Here is a 22,192-nt window from a genome sequence, read left to right as displayed (position 1 = left end):
ATGCCAAAGCAATAAAAAACAAAGAAAAGAAAAGAAGGGGAGAAGAGGGGAATCAGAGAACATGATTTTCAGGACAATCCTGAGTTATATTTCTAATCTTACAAATTAGCATTGGCTCTTGTTTGTGCTACAATGTTCAAGAGGCTGCAAATGTGGATCCTTTTTGCAGAAAATGCATATAAATAGAAAATATTTGCTTTGTCCATTTTGAGAAGGGAAGAGAATTAGGGGCTGCTGAAAGCAGAGGCTCATTTATTACTTAGACACTTATGTCCATATGCCCTATATTTATACGGTTAAAACTGATCAGAATGAATAGCTTCATGCTGTATATTGTTTCGGTGTTTCCACAATTTCTCAGCATCTGTTCTATAATTTCTCTCCATTTACATGTCCCTGGAGACTCTTTTGCACTTTACCAAATTACAGCTGATGAGCTGAATTTACTGTTCAGAGGTCCTGGAATTCTCATACTGGGAGTTTGGCTTGTTGCCTCTCTGATGCAGTGCTAAGCAGTTGCTGACGTGTTAGAAGCACCAGTCTTTAAATCTGCCCTTTTCTCCTTTTGTTGTTACTATTCTCATGGAAATGAACATTTCTCTGGTTATTTTGCGGTCTACATGGTAGGAAAACAAGCTAGAAGAACTAGCAAAGTAGGCTGGTTTTCAGGGATGTCTGCAGGGAGGACAAAAAAGTAAAGATAGCAGCTGCAATTGAAGACCCACCCCTTTTAATGAGATTTTTGGTAGGAATCCCATCCTACTCACATACCATACATGCCTCTCGATGTAGCTCTTCTTAATCTCCTCAGTTCTGAAGCCTGGCCCAGTGGCCATCGGACAGCACCAAAACAGGAAGAAGACAGTTTGAAGAACCTCACAGATGACACTCAAAAAATGAGAGTAAAAGATAAGCAACTAGTTCTTACTCATGGATTCCATTGTTCACACAAACAGGATAAGTAGCAAGCAACGTAGATGGGGCATGTGCTTATTAGGTGATGAAAGAGAATATTGCTCTCACAAATACCATGTCACTCAAGGCATGCAGATCCAGCCAGTTTTGTTCACTGAAGGTAAGTGATTGTGATCAAGTAGTTGCTTGACATAGTTCTGGCAGTAGGATGTGCTGAAAAAAGCCTGCGGAGGTCACCATGACACTGGTAAAAAAAACCCTTCCCCAAGGAGGTAACATGGTAACACACATAAAAAAGAAGTGGGACTTATATATTGTGGGACTTATATATTTATACTGCATTCAGGCTTGTGACAGCTGAGTAATGTCATATCAGGCCAAAGCCTGATATTTGAAATGTACAGACAAACTGCATGATTCACCGGTCAATTCTTCTGTGCAAGCAAGCAGAATGGAAATGTATAGGAATTGCAAAGAGTACAAATTTAATTTTGCACAAGAAACTTTTCATTAACTAGGATGCATTTTATAGATATCTGAATCAGTCAGCCAAACCTTCCCAAAAGTTTATTAATGATTTGGAGACAGAATATATCAAGAAATAAATGATAATGTTTATCTGTGAGTTCCCATATAAGGATATTCCAGGATGAAGATAGGAGGAAGGGAGGCTTAGTTTTATGACTGATAATTTTATTCACAATGAATTATTTTATGAGGGTTTGTGGGAGGGATGTGGAGCAATATATCACAGGATTGTTTCAGTGTTAGTCCTGGGTGAACCTTATGCAGATAGAAACATTCACTTGAACTATTTATAATCAACATTCAGAAATGAGAGTAGGCTTTTATATAAAAAGTTTATTCCAAAATAAATATTTAAACAACTATTTTTGCTTTGTCTTGTTGGACTTGAATAAGGGTAGTGAACATTCACATTACCACATTTATATCCTTCAACTGGAAGAAATGCAAGGTATAATGTAGAAATGTAAAGGAGGAAAAATATAGAGAACACATACAAGATGGGAAATTCATGGTTCAGAAGCATTACATCCAAGGTGGACTTGGATGTGGTCGTTGCAACAAGCTAAACATGACCAGCAATGTGAGACAGCTGCTAGAAGGGCCAACACAATCCTGTGCTGCATTAGAAAAAGCTCAGTATCAGAAATGTATGAAGTCCTCCCTTATTTCTCTCTGTTCTACACTGGTGAGATCACAGCCAGAGTACAACTGCAGATACCTCATTTCCAGAAGGATATTGACAAATTAGAACATGTTCAGAGGAGGGCAACAAAGATGATACATGGAGATGAAAACAAGCCCTATGAAGACAGCCTGAAGGAACTTGGGATGGTCAGTCTAGAAAAAAGAAGATAGAGGGGAGACATGCTAATAGAGGTCAGGAAGATTAAAGAGGGCCATAGGGAAGGTGGTGAGGAACTAGTATTTTCCACTGCTACAGAAACAAGGATTAGAAATAATAGATGCACGTTGCAGCTATTTAGATTTCACTTAAACATAAGGAAACACTTCCTGATGATAATATCTGTACGATAGTGGAACTTCTACCTATGGTGGTTATGGGTTCACCATCTCTGGGTTTTTTTAAGAGGCTGGACAGCCTCTTTTAAATATGGTTGGTTTTTCTGTACATTGCAGAGGGTTGGACTGAATGATTTTTTGGTCCTGTAGTGGTATGTGGGAAAGACCTTGGAAAACTGGGCCAAGAGATGCTGCCAAGGGAACAGTCAGATAAGAGAGGGCATAGCCTGCAGCTGGATAGTGGGCAGAGTAAGAGGCTCTGAGACCCAGCCTAGTTTCTCGGGCTATAAAGGAGACGGGGGGAGAATTGTACTTTCAGACTTGCAAGATTCTGTTAATGTAGCTTTGCAATAAAGTAGAATTAGCTCATCTGGTTGTGTTTCCGGTCTGGTCTACCTAGTAAGGTTGACAGGACCCTTCCAACATGACAATTCTATGATTTTATGTATTACTGTATAAAAATGATCTTACTTGCCACATCCATGGATCTGAAATATTGGGGTGTTTGTGTGTGTGTTAGAGAAAGAGAGAGAGAGAGATCAGTGATTCTTATCAGACAGTTCATTTACTACTGGAATTTAGTGCTAAATTTGGGTCTGTAAAAAATCTTTAAAATACTTCTCATGTACTTTGGAAAGGAAGCTGATGTGCTGGGTAGATGAGAGCGAAGATTTAATTATCTGTCAAAACTGGAAAAAGCCAGTGCTCCCAGTCAGTTTCTAGAATTCTTGCAGATGAGAGTCAATTGGGGGAAGACCCTGCACTGATTTTAGTTTCTATCCATTATTCTTTAAGTCAATTGAAGATAGTGCTGACCCAGAGTAATATAACATCTCATTCCCTTCCACACAGATGAGGATAGCAATAATCCTAAGGATGTTAAATCAGTTCACCATAAAAGTTATACAGGTAGTCTTCAATTAACTACCATTTGTTCAGCGAATGTTTGACGTTATAATGGTGCTGAATGCGGAGACTTATGGCCAGTCCTCAAAGCTGTGGCCATCACAGCCTCTGCAAAGTCACATGATAATGATTCAGATGTTTGGCAACCAGCTTGCAATTATGATGTCACATCATCCCATGGTCATGGGATCCCATTTGCAACCTTTCCTGCCAGCTTCCAACAAGCAAAGTCAATGGCGAAACCAGCAGGAGGTAGCAAATGGCAATTGTGATGTTGGACCTAATGACTGCATGAGATTCACCTAACAACACAACTGAAACTGCAGGAACTGCAGGTGTGTTCACATGGCATTATGCTTTACGACCGCATTGCTTAGTGACAGAGTTCCTGTCCTAGTTACCATTGTTAACCAAGTACTACCTGTAGTGACTTTCCATTCCAATGCAATTATTTGGCTAGAAGAATGGATGGTTGAATTACATGGTTGCTCTGACTTCTGCAGTTAGAAGCACCAATCCTGGATTCACAGTCTCGGCCAAACTCCCCTTCTTCCAAAGAGGTGGACCGCTGCTGGAATGGTGGGCTGCAAAGTCTTTTTAAAAAGGGAGTCGCCAGGGAGGGGTGAGTGTCAAAAAAGTCAAGATGGTGGCCATGCCCATATGATTGTAGCCCAGCCTCTTTTCTATGTGATAACCCCTGCAACACATATAAAAAAGGGGCAGGCTTTGATCACAATATGGCATGCTCACTATCTTGACTTTTTTGACACTTCCATGGATGCTTTTGGGAGCCAATGAAGATTTTAACTCAACATAGAAAAGGATGCCTGGCATTTGTTATATTTTATTGAGCAAAATAAATCATAAAAACATAGACTTAGTGAAAAAATGAAAAAAAATACAAACCAAGATGCATGTAATAATTGACTACAAAAGTATTAAAATGCAAAATAAATATGAATACAAAAAATGAAGTATTAATTTTAGGAACAAAATAATGCTATTAGGATATTAAGAAAGTTTCAGTTGACACAAAAACAATTACCATAAAAAGTAACCTTGTATATTCATCCACTGGTCCTTTAAGATTATTTAAAACTTTCTTTCCATTTCAAATATATCAGAAATGGTATAAAAAGATCTGAGATGTCTGCAGAGGGGGAAAATGGTGAGAGCAGATTCATGCTATTGCAGTGTAACTTCCACTCTTCTTGTAGTACATCATGATATTTCACATACATGTACAAAAGTGGTGGAGCTTGTAGCATTACCCTACTTTCAGTTCTGCAGGTGCCTTTGCTAAAGTTCAAGGGGAAAAGTTGAGGTGACAGGGAAAGGAAGGAAGGAAGGAAGGAAGGAAGGAAGGAAGGAAGGAAGGAAGGAAGGAAGGAAGGAAGGAAGGAAGAAAGAAAGAAAGAAAGAAAGAAAGAAAGAAAGAAAGAAAGAAAGAAAGAAAGAAAGAAAGAAAGAAATGAACTACCTGGCCCAAGCAGAAAAAACAAGAAAATTGCTCCAGGATCTGATCTAGTATATAGAATACAGGAAATCCAGATAAGAAGTTTAGTGGCTGGGAGATTTGAAACTGAAATACTGAATTTTTCAGTCTTGGAAGACAACATTTGAAAGAAGAAGAAGAAAAAAATTTGTTTATGAACTAAGATCTAGACCAAAGTAGTAGCTCAGAAAAAATGGCCAAGGACAGCTTTAAAACTGAAGAGATATATTCAAGGTTAGAATTTTCTTCTCTTGAAATGAAAAATTGTGATCCAAAAGTCTTTAAGTAAAGAAAAGTGCTAGCAAAACTGAAATTTTGCAAAAATATAAATTAAGCAAAGATAATAAATGAGTTTCAGGGTATTCCAATCTCTATTTGATCCACTGGTGCACCTGCAAATCTTCTGACTGATTCTCTTCTTCTTCATTACTGCCAGCCAAAAGATGATTTAGTGTTGACTAATAACAAGACAGAACACTCTGATGATTGGTTCCACTGACGCTGGATACTGATAGGTTACATGTTTTATCAGATGTACTGTCATCACTTCTAAGACCCAACTTGAAATATTTGTGCCTTCTGTCTGTATTCAATGTCCTTGAGAAAGAAAACACTTTGAAATAGATTAATGTCATAGAATTCTAACGAAGTTGACAAATAAATCTTTTAAAAAGTTTTAGCCTTGAATTTCAATAAGGTACGGGAAAAACATAATATCTGGACTCTTTGTTGTCAATGTGAGTATAATCCTGGAATATTGTTGTTTTGGATATTAATTAAACAAGGTAAAGAAGAAGGGTAAACTACATAAGAAGGAAATAGTATCAAAGGACAACATTAAATGGAAAGAGTTCCTTCTTTTTGGAAGAAGGAAAATATTTGATGTAAACCCTCAAAGTCAGTGTCCCCATTCATTTACTTTATCAGACTTAAGTCCTGGTGGGTGGGGTGGAATTCTTCTCCGTTTGTAGCAAAAGCTACTTGCACACCTTATAATGGTGTGCAAAACAGATGTAAACAGAAAATAGGTTGGATATCTACAATGCTGTGACACTCAGCCACTATTTCAGCATTATTATATTACATTAAGAAACACAGATTTTGAAGAAAGCTAAGCAAAGCAAATTAAATGCAATTGGGAAATGTTGCCATGTTGCCGGAACAATGGCACAAATCTTAGCCATTCTGGCCAAAATTACTTATTACTGATTTAATAAAAGGTACTAGGGAATTTGTGATCAGTGAGCTCTAAACACAAAAACCAGAAGTTTAAACTGGCCTCTGGCTCATACTGGGAGTTAGTGAAGGTCCCTGAGCTGTACTGAGACACGAGAGTTACAAGAAAGATCCAGAACCTTATAAGATACTTTTATATGTATCATGAGCTGTTCAATATAGTTGCCTTTTATTTTATTTTATTTTATTTTATTTTATTTTATTTTATTTTATTTTATTTTATTTTATTTTATTTTATTTTATTTTATTATTTATTAAATTTGTATGCCACCCATCTCTCCCAATGGGTGACTCTGGGCGGCTCACAATTAAAACCAAAATCCCATGAACAATTAACAGTAATACCACATAAATAATTAAAATTAATTAATCAATTAAAAGTCAGACTGTAAAACAAACCCTCTACATAAACACTAAAAACATTCAAGATGACCGGGGGGGGGGGCAAAATCAATTACCCCACAAGCCACTTCCACTGATGCAAGCCCCCATCTGGCCCCCAGGCCTTCTGGCATAGCCAGGATTTCAGGCTTTTCCTGAACGCCATGAGAGTGGGCGCACACTGTACTTCGAGAGGTAGGTTGTTCCACAGAGCAGGCGCCACCGCAGAAAAGGCCCTCTTCCTAGATCCCACCAGTCGAAATTCCTTGACTGGTGGGGTCTGCAACATGCCCCTTCTGCCGGACTGAGTGGGGTGGGCTGATATAACAGGGGCGAGACAGCTCCTCAGATAACCTGGTCTTGTGCCATGAAGGGCTTTAAAGGTAATAACCAACACCTTGAATTGGACCCAGAAGCAAACCGGCAACCAATGCAGTTTACGTAACAGCACCAGCTATAGCTTCCAGATATTCTTCAATGGTAGCCCCATGTAGAGTGCATTGCAGTAATCCAACCGGGAGGTGACCAGGGCATGAGTGACCATGTGGAGGGCCTCCTGATTGAGGAAGGGGTGTAACATTTATGTGCCATCTATTTTAGCTGGCCTTGGTAACATTTCTCTTTTGCTAATTAACAGATAATAAAGTCCTTAGAGGCGCATATTGTACCACCAAACCATCTGCATGTTAAAACTTATGCTAATTCGGAGGGTGAAAGTTCATGTAGGGAAAGGCTTTTAAAGGGAGAATGAATATACAAGCTAAGCAAAAGTGGATCTAAAATAGATCTAAAACATATCCTTTCTGAGTTAGTATTGCTTCTGACAGCTGGCCACAGGGATTACATCTTGCTCAGAGATGAGCTTTTGGGATGAGCAGCACTGATCAATAGAAGGGAACTCAAGTTTTCTCCAGTCTGTCCCTGGGGATTAGATCAAAGGCTGATTTAAAATAAAAACTGCTGCATACAGAATTCTGCTAGTGTGGAGGTGTGATTACCTGCCAGGTGCTAGAAGACTCAGCACTGACTGAAAGTTGTTCTGCCAACCTGCTTACTCCTCTGCCAAGTTTTTTTATTATTATTATTACCATCGATCTGGTCAATTCGTTTCCGGTCCAGATGTCTTGCATATCACTTCCTGATTATACCAGCAACCTGATTGGTCAGTAATTGGCTGGGTCAAGCGTCCTCTCCCTTTAAGATATAGGGGTAAAGGCTAGGATCCAACCCTTCAGTACATAAATCATTCTAATAAATGGAAAGAGAGCTGCAAGACTGTCAGAATTACTTTTAATCAATTTTGTGATTGCACTAGCTCTGCCAGGAATCTTCCCATCTATGCTACCAATTTAGCTATCTTAGAAGTGGTAAGGGCAAGGAGTTGAAATTAGACCCAAATAACATTAAGTGTTCAGAATCTGCTGCACATAGAAAATGGAAGCATGCACCCCAGATAACTGCCGAGCTATAACAATCTCAATTCGGCCTGGGTGCAACATGCAAGAAGGTGATACATATTTTCTATTTTTAAGAACAGCTTCTAGATATGTGAGAAGTCTGTTTAGGGGCTGGACTATGTCAGAGCCACCACAGACTACTTCTGGATCAAAAAATTAATTTTTGGGAAACTGCCAAACCACCCCCAGTGTGGCATGGTCTGAAGAGTCATTTCTATAATGGTAGGTTTTGCCCATACCTAATAAATTATCTTAATGGTGCATACTGCATCACTTTTTTTTTTTGCCAAGAAAAACCTATTCTAGTACCTGGGCTTGCATGCAAAAGCTGTTCTTGGGGAGGACCAACAGCAGCAACAGCTGTACTCATAAAAAACTGGTTTTGAATCCAGGTTCAAAATGATCTTATAAACCAGAGTTTCTCAAACTTAGCAACTTTAAGATGTGTGGACTTCAACTCCCAGCTGGGGAGTCCACACATCTTAAAGTTGCTAAGATTGAGAAACCCTGTTATAAATTATGATACAGAGGAAATTTGGCCAGTCTCTGTGTTTCTAACTTTATGAACTGCTGTTTGATTTCACTTTATTCATTCTCCTTTCTCTTTTATCCTGTGCATCAGATTTTTTATATCATCAGCCTGTGGGAAAGAAATGCCTTTAGTTTTATTGATTTGGACAGTAAACTGCTATGAGAATTTTTTTTAATGAACAGCAGGAAAAATGCTTTAAATAAATAAATGGTGTTTCACATAAACTATTCCAGTATTTCCTAGCTCTTTCTTCTTTCTTATAATTGCAATGTTACCCATGAATATTTGATCAGCCAGATACATAGTTAAATTATTTTTTCTTGACATGAATCTTATAGTCAAGAAATCATTTACAGAACTGGCCTGGCATGAGCCTAAAACCTATTCAGTTCATTGTTCTACAATGAGATCCTTGACATGGACACATTTGTCATATCCCATCCAGGCAATAAGCTTGCTGTGGTGTACATCCGTGAGGGTTATCCTACTTAAATCTTGTAACAATCCCATTAGGTTAGTTAAGAGAAAGGTTGGCTTGAAGCCCAGAGTTGACTGCATGGTTGAATAGGGTTTTAACATCTCCCCTCAAGCCACTCTTTCCAACATTAGCGCATGTCTGCTTTTGCACCTGGTCATCTGAATTTTGTTTGGCTTCTTCTCCTATGGAGAGAACACTGATGACAGCTACCTATCCACACAATCACACAAAAGAGACCATATGAACTATGGAGTTCCACAGAACATGAGCAACATGACCCACCTATAAGAATTGGACTGCAAGGCCAAAGTGTTTATTCCTGGCAAAAAATGCTCACAGCTAAGTGACATAGTCACAGTGGGTGGAATGATGGGATACAACAAGATGAGCAAAGGGTACAGAATTCTGTAGCCCCAGTCATGCACAGTAACTATAAACAACACTGTATATTTCTATAACACATGAAACTTATAACCGTGGAACAAGTGAGTTCTGAAGAACACACCCCAGAAAATATATCTACCAATGTGAACCAGGAGAGCAGCACAGACCAGAAAGGCAAAGAGAAGGCAGAAGATATCCCTAATCAATCAAGCAAGGAGGTAATAGAAGACATGCCCAACCAACCACCTGATGCCAATCAAGCAGATCAAGAAGGGGAGCCTGAAAGTCAAATTGGGCAATGAAAGGCATACTGACTACAATATCATCTTACATGATGAGAATCCACAAAGTACTGTATATGAACCTATCCCCTGGAAGGACATTAAAGAGCTATCCACAGATAAGGCCGCTGGATGGAAGAAGAAATAAAATAATGCTAAAAATGTGGAACCCAGACACTCACCTGGCTTTTATAAAGATGGAAGGCAATTAGGTGTAGTCATCATCAAGATTATGATGAGACATCATTATAATGACACTACTACTATTTCATCAAGTAAGGAACTGAAAATGAAACATCTGGATGTAAAGAGACTTCCTGTATGGCAACATCAGTGAGGAACTGTAGATGTAGCAACCATCAGGGATGACAGATCCAGAAGGGCCAGAACTGATTTGCAAATTCCAAAACAGCATTTATGGACTAGAGCAAGCAGCCAGGGCTTGGAATAAAGAAAGTTTGGCTAAGTTTTCCCAGAAGAAAAACATGAAGCAGATTCATGCCTCTACACCAAGACTAAAGACAGAAAAACATGATATATTATGCACTTGTATTTTATAAGCCCAAGGATGGTAGTGGACAAATCATCTGGAAAGTTACTGAGGATTTGAAGATTAAAAACCTAGGACAAATCACTCACTGCCTTGGAATTCAAAGTCAGGAAAACAAAGAAGTTTGGAGCAAGATGTGTGAAATGCAAAATGACTTTGGAATGGAAGAAGTCGAGGAAACGATGACACATGTGGAAGTGAACAGCCAAAAAAGCAGACACCACAGAGAGCCAGAATACACTGTGAAGTACATAAAAAACAGGTGGGGCTCCAATCGCATCATCATAGTTGCCATCTTGACTTTTTTTCCCCATAACCCAAGAACATCCCTGGCTAATACTCTCATTGGTGAAAAAAGCTGCAGTGATGGCAACTTTCTTAAGTATACTGTTGTGCCCAAGGGGATTGAATGCAGTTTAACTACTTCTCACTAAACATACAACATCTGGGCTGATCTAAGTTCTGTAACTTTAGCTGCTTCGGAATAAACTTGGATGATTAAGTAGGCAGAATGCTTGGAGCAACCATCTGGGGAAAATTTGCTACCTACTTGCAAAAAGCAGATTTTGTCAAAAACAGCAGATGGCTGTTGAGCTGAATTCTGCTTGATATGTCACAAGTTATGTGAGCTTAGAATACACACACAAACTTTGTCTAGCTTGCTCAGTGTTATCTAATTTGCCAGTAGGCTGATGGCTTCCAAATCTTTCATAGCTCCTCCTCAGTTAGGGGTTGAACTGGTTTGTTTTTGCTAGGGGCAACCAGGTCAATGGATTATTAATTACATTAGCTATAGAGCCAGCTGTTTCCTTATCTTTTTTCACCTTCAGTGGAAACTTTCTGAACTCTGGGTAGTCAAATGCACAAATAACTCTTTAATATTCACTCTCAAATATCTCTCAAACTCTTGGAGATACATAAATGGCCTATTCCTCAGACTCTTTTCTAAAAATCCTGATAGGGTTCCTCAGAACTATGGGCAAAAGCCAGTGTGTCCAGCTCTTCTGCTACCAGAGGAATGTGCCTGAGATCACACCATTTTCCTACATCACATAGATTAAAAGAAGCCATTAATACAAATCATGGATAGGAATCCAAATAGCCTCCAAAACATAAGCAGCCCCTGCAATTTTTTGGTGGCTTCTAAAACTCCCTAAAAACTCATCTATCAAATTATCAGTAATCAGTGACGAACAAGTTTATATTATCATCTGTAAGCATATATGTAGAGAGCCAGTTTGTTGTAATAGTTAAGGTATTGAGGCTAGAAACCAGGAGGCAGTGAGTTCCAGTCCTGCTTTTGGCACAAAGCCAGCTGGGTGACCTTGAACCAGTCACTTCTCTCAGACCTAGGAAGAGGCAGGGCAAGCCATTTCCAAAAAATGGCTGCCAAGAAAACTACAGAGGACAGTCACCAAGAGTCAAAATTGACTCAAAGATACAACTTTTAAGTGTATATGCAACCTACTATCATTAATTTATAGTTTCTATATTTTAACTAAGAAATATGTAAACATTTTAATATTTCACTATTACATGCATTTGCAATTTATTTGTATATTCTTATTGTGGTGCCCAACATCGTACTTGGTTTGGGAAAAGTTGCACATAACCTTTTTTTTGTTTTTGCATATGGCATGTCAGAAACTAGAGGAAACATGAGAAGGACTTGGGTGTACCAGTGGATCAAAACTCAACATGTCCCAACAATGTATGGTAGTTGCAAAAAAGGCCAATGGCACCTTGAGGAATATGAAGAGGAGCATAGTGTGCAGACCAAGGGAAGTAATTATCCTGTTCTATCTGCCCAGGTCAGGCCTTACCTGGAGTATTGGGTTCAGTTCTGCACATCCCAGTTTAAAAAGACACTAATAAACTGGAGCAAGTCCAGAGATGGCTACCAAAATGGTGAAAGGACTGGAAACCAAGAGGTATGTTTAGCTTGTAGAAGAGAAAGTTGAGAAGGGATGTGACAGCTATCTTCAAATATCTGAAGGGCTGTCTCACTTTGTAGAGGGTTCAGACTTATTCTCACTTGCTCCAGAGGGTAAGACTAGAACCAATGGGATGAAACTTCAAGGATATAGATACAGATGAGACATGAGGAAGAACTTCTTGACAGTAAGAGCTGTCAATCAGTGGAATAGGTTACCACATGGAGTGGTTTCTTCCCATTCACTGGAGGTTTTCAAACAGAAGCTGGATAATAATCTATTGGGGATGGTGTAGTGAATCCTGCAGTGTGTAGAGGGTTGGGCTTGATAACTTCTTAGGTCACTTCCAGCTCTACGCTTCTGTGATTCTAGGACTGGTTAATGTGGACCATCATCAACTAGATGTTGGCAGTGTGGAAGGCTGGCCTGAGATGCAATAAATGCAACAAAGAGCCAGTTTGGTCTAGTGGTTAAGGCACCTGGCTAGAATCCAGGAGACTGAGAGTTCTAGTCCTGCCTTAGGCATGAAAGCCGGATGGGTGACTTTGGGCCAGTCACACTCTCTCAGCCCAACTCACCTCACAGAGTGGTTGTTGTGGGGAAAATAGGAGGAGGAAGGAGCATTAGGTATGTTCGCTGCCTTGAGTTATTTATAAAAATAAGAAAGGCGGGATTAAAACAATCTAAAAAAAAATATCTGTGAGCAATTGGCCTTATTGCAGAATTAAGACTCACTCTAGGATAGAGAGACTTATGAAGATCGCATCTACCACTAAAGACTAGCAATTGAATAGTTTGTGTGTGCCTTCATTTTATACATTTTGACTAGTTTGGCAGAAGCGACTGCTACCAGATCTGGGTTGCAAAACTCCAGACAACAGTTAGATGGGGGCAAAGAGAGTTTTCTGTATCTCTTTGCTGACATCTAGTAGTGAATCAGATTTTTGCACTCCAGATATAATAAGCTTAACAGAAGCTATTACAAATATTGAGCAAGGTTTTAGTTGAGATGTTGATCTGAATATTAGGTAGCAATCTGAGAAGATATATGGTCCTTCTTCCTGTTTTTATCTTACTAGAGCAGTGTTTCTCAACCTTGGCAACTTGAAGGGGTGTGGACTTCAACTGCCAGTATTCCCCAGTCAGCATGGCTGGCTGGGGAATTCTGGCAGTTGAAGTCCACACCTCTTCAAGTTGCCAAGGTTGAGAAACACTGTACTAGAGGAAGTAAACAAAATCATTTCTTGCTTTGCTGTTGTTCCAAGGCAGAAATGAAGATTTTTATATGTGAATAGTCCCAAAGAATGGACTCCAAACATTAACTCTTGTCTCAAAAAGAAGGCTTGGAAACCCACATAAGTATCTGCATGGCCATGTCGAAGTGAAACAGGACAGCCAGTCAAGTAGCCTTTCTCCCAGCCTCTTTCAGAAACAATTGATTTGACATGTTTCCAAAAACACTAAGCACCTTTGGCACCAGAGCCTCCTAACAAAACAAGGCAGCTCATTGAAGAATCATGAGGTGATTTAAAGTTTGATGAAGTGCTTTTCTTTAGCGCTAGATATATTTATGATCTGTAACAATGGAAGATAAAAATGCAAGTCAAATTCCAGGTCTCAGATTGAATGGAAAAATCTTAGTAGCTTGCTTATTCAGTTTATCTCTCTCCTTCCAAAGAGCAATTATGTATTTTCTTCAAAACGCTCCCATATTTCTTTCAAGTTGCCCAGAACAAACTACTTTACAACTGAACATAGTGGCCACAGTCCAATTCCAAAGCAATCTCCCTGAAAGTCACATTTGAAGAACAGTTTTGCTGTACTGCTTCCTTGGCCAACATTTATCATTAGGCAGAAGTGACAGCTACTCAGCTGTTCCTTTGGAGCCCTTGACTGTTCCCAGTCTTAAAGAAGAGAGCCACGAGTGCTCCAGAGCAGCTTTTCCTACATTTGCCAACTGCTCTCAAGCATCGTGAAGGATCTAATCCTTCTGCCCTCTATAGAAGGGAGGAAGGTTCCATTGTGTCCTTCATCTTGGGCAGCAAGATGTCCTGGATACACACAGCTGTGCTTCTAGAACTTTAATTCTGCGTACTTGAATGTAAACATGTCTTATAGCCTGCTTATGTCTGTATTTAAGCAAGACTTCTATTACACCAGCTGAAGGTTTACAAAATAGACCCTTGCCATGTTACCTTTCATTGGACTGGCAAGCTGATATAAGCTGATGCCAGTGGACAGACTATTTCACCAAAAATGGTTTGCAAGCTGCCTTCCAGAGGCAGAAAGAATTAATATCTGCCATTCTTTTAATGTGAACAAAGCTTTCCATATTTTCAAAATACATAGCCTTGATGGAAAGATTTCCTCTCTGGTAGTGCTATTCCAACTCATAGAATGGAACTCCTTTGGGAAAATCTTGAGGGGAATTCCCTCCCCAAATCAGCCCTGAATAGTCTTGAGGCATATTGCAGGGGTATACAAGTATACTTTATAAACATATGATACTTGTAATTCTTCCTGTTAATTGTGTTGGGTGGCAGCGTCACTGTGGCATCTCTATTGGTTTTTCCAATTACAGTTCAAAAAGAAATAATGTGCTTGTGAAATATCAGGTGTGAAGGAGAGCAGTAAAATGCATATCCTTGTTAAATCCTATGGAGTGTTGTTAAGAAGCACTAATGTTGATGTCACTTTTCTGCATTGTCTAATGTCCCTGAAATCAAGAGATCTTTGATCACAGAGGTGGAGCCCTTTCTCAGGACCACCTCTGTGCTAAAATCTAGCCATTTGTTTCACTTGCAGAGGCAAATGAATGCAGGTTAACAGTATATGTGGACTCTGGACACCTTGAAGTAGTTCAGATGTCCAATAGCCCCCTGTTAATCATCTACATGAGCTTATTTATTTATTTATTTATTTATTTATTTATTTAATTTGTCCCCCGCCCATCTCCCCCCAATGGGGGACTCTGGGAGGCTCACAACACGTTAAAACAATAAATAAATATACAATTAAATGAAGGAACATGGCACATAGTGATTTTGCTATTGTGGCTGCAGGAACAGACCCTGAATTCTCTGCTCAGTGCTCATATTACTTTTTGACTCACCGTTGGCAAATTTCCATCAATGCAATGCTAATTCCAGACTCAACCTTTTGCTTTTCTTCATAGATTTCTGCTGAGATTTGACATTTAAACAAAAGATCGACTATATATTTACTTTATAAAGTGCTGTATGGTTCTAAAGCCAGCAGCTGAAAAAGGGGGGAAATTTGATCTTTTAAAGGTTTCTGTTTTCTGAAGTGTGTTTTCCTAACCTTGGGAGGAAGCAGCACCAGTTTAGCATTTTCAGAAAATGCAAGATGGTTTGGGGAATGCTTAGAATTTGCATTTACAACCTAGAATCAATCCACTTGATCTGAAACATCGTCATCTTTTTACAGTGACTATTACACTTAATGCCCAGGGGTGCCTGAGGCTATGCTTTGTCACTGCACTGTAAAGTACTTGCATTCAGTCCATATTTTAATGTAATAAGGAGAAAAAAAACCCATTTCTGCATTCATTCGTATGCAGACTTTCACTTATTTTATCTTAGTCCTATCTACTCCTTCTCTAGTATGCCAATTCTTTTACGGACCCTTTCTATAATCCCGCTGCCATCTCCTTGACATTTCAAGAGAAAGGAGATACCTTGCAGTACAGCAAATTCCAGTGGGACCAGGCATTTGTCTCTTCCCCAGATATTGCTGAACTGCAATTCCATTCAGATCTAGTCAGGAGGTCCAATGATGTGGGATAATAGGAGTTGTATTCCAACAACTGAGTGAGCACATCTTGTCAATTTTTGCAAAACAATATGCTAGAGCACATCCATCATTTGTTTCCATCTTCTGCCCATTAAACTAGACATCTTACAAAATGGCCCCTGTTTGCCCTGTCAGTCCTATCTATTCTGTGCTGGGAATATCATAGAACTATAAAATATAAGAACTGAAGGAAACTCTGGGGATTGATCACCTAGTCTAACTTCCTATCCAATGCAGGAATTTACTACTTCAGCATTTCTGACAGATGACCAGCCAACCTCTGGTTTAAACACCTCTAGCAAAGAAGATTCCACCACCTCCTGAGGAATTTTATTCCATTACTGAACAGCTCTTGCCATTAGGAAGTTTTTCCCAGTGTCCAATTAAAAACTGTATCATTTTAATTTAAACTCAATCCTTGTTTGGTCTTCTGGAACAACTTTGAACATCTTCTGGATGGCACCCCTTCAGATACTTCAAGAGAGTAATCATGTCTCCTCACATCTTCTCTTTTCTAGGCTAAACATTCCCAACAGTTCTAACATACCACATTTCCTTCCAGCCTCTTGGCAACTTGGTTACTTTCCTCTGGACATGCTCTGCTTTGTTCATGTCTTTCTTAAAATATGGAGCCCAGAAATGGACAAGTATTCCAGGTGTGGTCTGACCAACACAATGATTTCTCTTAATTTTAATACTATACTTCATACTAGGATCTTTTGGGAGACTTTATCAAATGCTTTGCTAAGGTACACTATGCCTACTGTATTCCCCTGGTCATTACAATAGGTGGAGCAGAGTCTTGTTTTCCTTCATCCACAAGATCACATACAGCTGAGTATGATTTATTTGGTTATCTGGAAACAAAATGTTCATAGACAGCTTCCAAAATTATATATTTGCCAAACAGAGTCATAGCAATCATACAGTGCTGGAAAAGCTAAGGTGGTTCTCATGGCTTTGTAAGATGGCCTCCTCTGATTAGTTTGCAACTCTAAGCTAGTTTAAGAAGCAAAAATAGAAGTTTATTATTGGCCACCGCTGCTGCTATCATCAATCCCACCCTTGCTGCAGTTCTTACACTTCCCCTTCAGTGGCTACTCTAAGTGTCATCACTTCTTGCTGTTACAGTTTGATTAGTTTTCTGTACATAAATGATATGCATTTATATTAAACATTCAAAACAGGGCAGACTACAGAATATATGTGCTGAATCAATGACTGTGTCTTAAGGCACAATGCAGAATTCTATCATCAAAGTTAAAGCAGATCTGGATGCTTGGAGGACTTCTACACCTCATATATTTGAAGCTTTTTCCACACCTCTCACACACTCTGGGAGGAAAACTTTATCCTGAATGTATAAAGTTTATATAGTCTTGAGAAATGAACCCTAACAAAAGCTACACATTTAGTAGTTTAATCTTAGATTCTCATTTTACTGCAGAATGTATGCATTCAGCTCCTAGCTGTAAAAAAAGTGTATGTGTTTTATCTCATAAAGTTGTCTCTTATTTTTTGGTTGAAGAGAAGTGAGCAATATGATTGAAATCTCCATATTTAAAAAAACATCAGGTGAAGAAAGGGGAAGAGATTAGTCTCTATACATTAACAAAATGATCAGAACAATCTGTATAATAAAGAAACATTCTGTGTTATATAATGACAATGGCTTCATAGTTTGTGAAGCATTTCTAGCATTTGAGATTTTATAAAATCAGAAGCAAGCAATCCTACCTCTCTATGGAAAGATTTTTCTGGAAAAACTTTAATAGTTGAAACTATCTTTAAATTTATATTTTAAATCTACACACAGATATACAAATGATAATGGGAATTTCTTTCTGATTATTTTAAAATGGTTACTGTCATCCTTTACAAATGCTCCAATCTTAAGTTCTCAGTGACAGTTAATAATTTTCACTATATTATCAAAATATCAAAGCAGGGAGAAAATGAGTTCTGAAGTTTAATTTAAAAGAAGTAGAATTTGAAAAGTCAGATGAATTGACAGTTTAATACAACTGCACTAGATTCTCATGACTTTTCCATTCTTGAGTTGTCCCTCAAGTATCTGCATAATGTTGGCAACAGCACAGCCATTGGAGATTAATACCACAATGACATGTTTATGCTTCTTCATAAACAGATTGGCTTGGAAGACTATGCTTGTCCAGGAAGATTAAAAAAAAATCTAGGAAGGATTCTGCAAACTAAGACAAAATGGAATTGAAATTTATCCTAATAACATTTTGCCAAAACAAAGAAAACTCTTTTTACCTACTTGGTTATCTTGTCAGTAAGAATCCTACACACACACACACACATGGTTTCATATAGAGTGTGAGGTAGGAAAGCTGAAGCCCAGTTTCTGTATTACAGTTTTTCAATTGCAGCAGCTATCCACGTGCCTCTTCAAGAAGTTGAAGAAAGCCACTGGACAGTTTACCATGTATTCTCATCCTCTCCCCATCTCTCTAGGATGGATTTCATGGTTAATTCCACTTGGTTGCACTTTCCCAGAACAAATCAGCAATACCTCAGAGTTCAATAACTGGGATGAGAGAGGAAAGCAGGCTGGTAATTATGAAATAAATTGAATACATATATCATTGTTTTATTAGCTTTTGAATTTTCATTGAATAACACTATTCACTAGATTACAGATACAACAATGTAAACCAGATACAAATAATGCTGTATGTCTGAGTTAATTAAAAAGCACTGTTGTTCCATCATGGACAATTATTTCCACAAATACTTAGGCAGTTGTCTGTCGCTTTCTGAGACCTCCCTTGTGCTGCTTGGCTTTTGGACTCAGATGCTTTCTCGTGGTCTCTCTTTTCAACTAGTATTCTTCATAACTACTTCTTTCAAGCAGAAGCTTCATCATTTTTCTCTCCATTTTGCAACAGTATTTGAGTGTGTTTGTGTGTGTGTGTGTGTGTGTATACATACACTTTTCTGATCTTTGCCATGCAGTCCTTGCAGTGCAGTCCTTCATTTAAAAATCCAAACTTTAAGAGAAAATGAAGCCCATCCCAAATGCTTTCAAGAGTTACAAAATTTCACTGACTTAGGGAAGCTCTAGAAAAGGAAGGAAGGAAGGAAGGAAGGAAGGAAGGGAGGGAGGGAGGGAGGGAGGGAGGGAGGGGAAAAAGTACAAACCGAAATGCATATATTAGGCAAAATGCACACAAAGATGCATTCGTATTTTCACATAAATTTTAAACGAGTAATGTGATGATTATATTGTTATTCTGAATAATAACAGAAATAGGACAGAGAAAAATTATGGAAAATGAGAAATGGAATGGAACTGAAATATGTAGATTTATGTCCTCTAGAGTTTGGTTCCAAGGTTCATACTGTAGGGCAAGAGATTTGTGCAGTTACAGGAGACAATAGCGCACTTTACCTGCAGTCCAGAATGCAATCCAACCATGTCCACATCAATAACAAAGGACTGGCAGATCAAGGCAAAAGTCAGAGGTGCTGAATACATGTACAAAAGGTCAGAGTTTGCATTGCAGTGCCAGGTTGCCTGTTTTGACCCCCTGCCCCAATGCCACTGGCAGTTTCTCTTGGGACAGATGAGACAGGCAAGCTGATTCTGGCCAGAGAAGGCAGTCCTGAAAATATCTTGCTGCTAAGTCATAGACGACTTGGTAAGTCACAAGAACAATTTGAATTGCACCCAGAGGAAATGGAAACCCAACACAGGACCTGCAGCTGTTTTTGTTTTTGTTTCTTTCCCTCTCTCTCTTTGTGTATTGACTCTCCCATAATTCAGCTTCACTGGTGACATCAGATCTGACTACTAAAGAATGGAAGAAGAGGGAATCAACAAGGACAGGGTTCCTCAACCTCAGCAACTTTAAGATGGGTGGACTTCAACTCCCAGAATTCCTCAGCCAGCATGGGAGTTGAAGTCCACCCATCTTAAAGTTGCTGAGGTTGAGGAACCCTGAACAAGGATATCCAAGTTCATATATGTGCATAATTTACTGTCTTATTCCTATAATTGGTTCACATCACCACATTATAATAATACTTAAAGGGCATCTACATATACATAAGTAATGGCCATTTTTATTCAGCAGCAAAGCATCAGGATATTTGATCAACTTATGAATGAGCAGGCCACAAGCGGAACTGAAATTTCATACCAATTGCCAGGATCAAGGAGTAAGTGGACAGATCTCTGTATGAGATCCTGGGGACTCACTGTCAAACGACTGTGGTAATTAGAATGATGGTCCAATACAGTATGAATCAGCTATCCACATATCAGTATGCCCTAATAGGCTTGAAGTCCATGTCCTAAGCCAGTAATAGAGATTCTGATTTTTTGATTATGGGCTATCATATCATTGTCAACTTTTAGTGATCACATAGTAGATTTTCTCCATGATGATCTGTCCCTATCCTGGTCTTTCAGGTCTTCCAACGGTGTACTCATTGCCACCATAACAGAGTCCATCCACCTTGCTGCTGGCTGTCCTCTTCTTCCACCTTTCGCAGCATTAGAGCCTTCTCCAGAGAGCTAGGTCTTTGCATAATATGGCTGAAGTGGGATAATCTGAGCCTGAGGCATCCTGGTACCCTCAATATATTTTGTACAATTTACCACTGACCATGTTGGTTGACCTGATAGAAGGTACAATCTGGAATATTTTGAGAGATCTAGATTACACTTCCATTATCTTATGCAGTCCCCCTCTTTCCCCTATGAAAATGTCCATTAGTATGTTAATACCACCACCACCACCACCACCACCACCACTACTATTACTACTACTACTACTACTAATAATAATAATAATAATAATGAAAAAAGTTATGAAAAACCAGTTGTGATGAATATTTGATGGTACTGATGTGCATATATCATTATCTGGAATGTGACCATGGCAAATCTTTCATGCTGTTCTTTTCAACTCTTGTCATAAATTTTGTGTGAGATGGGCGGCCATATAAATTTAACTAACTTACTAACTAACTAACTAAATATCTCTTCTGTGTGTTAACAGCCAACAAGCTCAAACAGAAATCACTGCTTACTCTTATTAAGACAGAATCCTAATATTTCAGGAGATGTTAATGGAATACTGAATCTGGACTCTGCATGCTTCACTTAATGCAGAACACCAGTTCAGGCCAAGAAGATGGGAGAATTCTAGGTTTGCAAACATGCCTGCCATGAATACATATCAATAGATTGCTAAAGAATGCACTTCAGAGCAATTAATGTGGGAGTAATTTTAATTAATATCCTCCTCTACAGGGCTATCATATCTGGGCTGCAAAAATGTGAATTACCACTAAATGCCAGCAGAGAGATACCAGAAGTTGGCTATTCTTGTCCTGATGATCACAACGATGATGATGATGATGAATTGTCTGTATTTTCTGTCCAGTAATCAATGGAATATTGTTTGTAAGCTGTTTATATTCATCTTTGAATAAAACAGAATAAAAACACTTGCAAACCAACAAACAAATTCTAGTGGTCATCTATTTTCTGCCTTGCTCTCCTGTTCACAAAATAATGTTGTTATTTTGGGTTTTTGTCTCCTCTTTGCTAAGTTTAAAAAGCACTTTGGAAACTCAGAGTAAAAGGAGATGACAAAGAGGACCTAAAGGAAAATGTCAGGGGTACCTTAGTTCCTGCCCAAACATTACCTCTTATCGCTGCAATGTGGCCTAGGCCTTCATTTTTGACTGCACAATCAAGATCAGATATCTCACAGATTTCAAGAGGGTTTAAGAACTTCTTGTGAAGCCTATGGTTAATATATCATGGTGATTGTTCTATTGCCTTTAAAGCTGAAAATCTATATTCATTTACTAAAACTCCCGTTCAGTAAAATAGGATTTACTTTTAAGTATCGCTTGGACTATGATGCTAATTTTTATGATCTTTGGCTATCCTATTTGGTCATATGACATCCTTCAACAACAGAATACTGACTGTATATTCTAAATTTCTTTCTCTTTCACTTGTGTGTGGGTGCGTGTGCACACATACATACTATAGGTGATATGGTTCTGAGTATTTCTGTTTCTATATCACTAACTCCTCTCTTTTACTTTAAGAAGCAAGTTCCTATTAAATGTATTTATTATTTATAATTGAGAATGAGCAACTTGCCATCCCAGAGTTGCATACAATCCCTGAATCATGGTTTGTTTGTTTCAGCTTCAGACTATGCTGCCAGTTTACCCATTTTTTTACCCATTTACCCACTCATTGAGACAAGAAATACACATACTGTAATG

General features: G+C 38.7%; 1 long non-coding RNA gene across 2 annotated transcripts; it reads left to right on the top strand.

The window, feature by feature from the left end:
• Nucleotides 1-787: 787 nt before the first annotated feature.
• Nucleotides 788-21,399, top strand: LOC148217127 (uncharacterized). Of its 2 annotated transcripts, XR_015797998.1 has the most exons (4): nt 788-1,075; nt 18,392-18,490; nt 20,352-20,570; nt 21,198-21,399. It is a non-coding gene; the product is annotated as an uncharacterized LOC148217127 (long non-coding RNA). The 2 variants fall into 2 exon arrangements; XR_015797997.1 differs by lacking the exon at nt 18,392-18,490 and having other exon boundaries at nt 799-1,075.
• The last annotated feature ends 793 nt before the right edge of the window (nt 21,400-22,192 follow it).

This window comes from Python bivittatus, unplaced genomic scaffold (genome assembly GCF_059951505.1).
Source record: "Python bivittatus isolate LINGU-HERP-01145 unplaced genomic scaffold, Pbiv_v1 ctg000020_np1212, whole genome shotgun sequence".
NCBI lineage: Eukaryota > Metazoa > Chordata > Lepidosauria > Squamata > Pythonidae > Python > Python bivittatus.
This window is presented reverse-complemented; position numbering and strand designations above follow the sequence as displayed.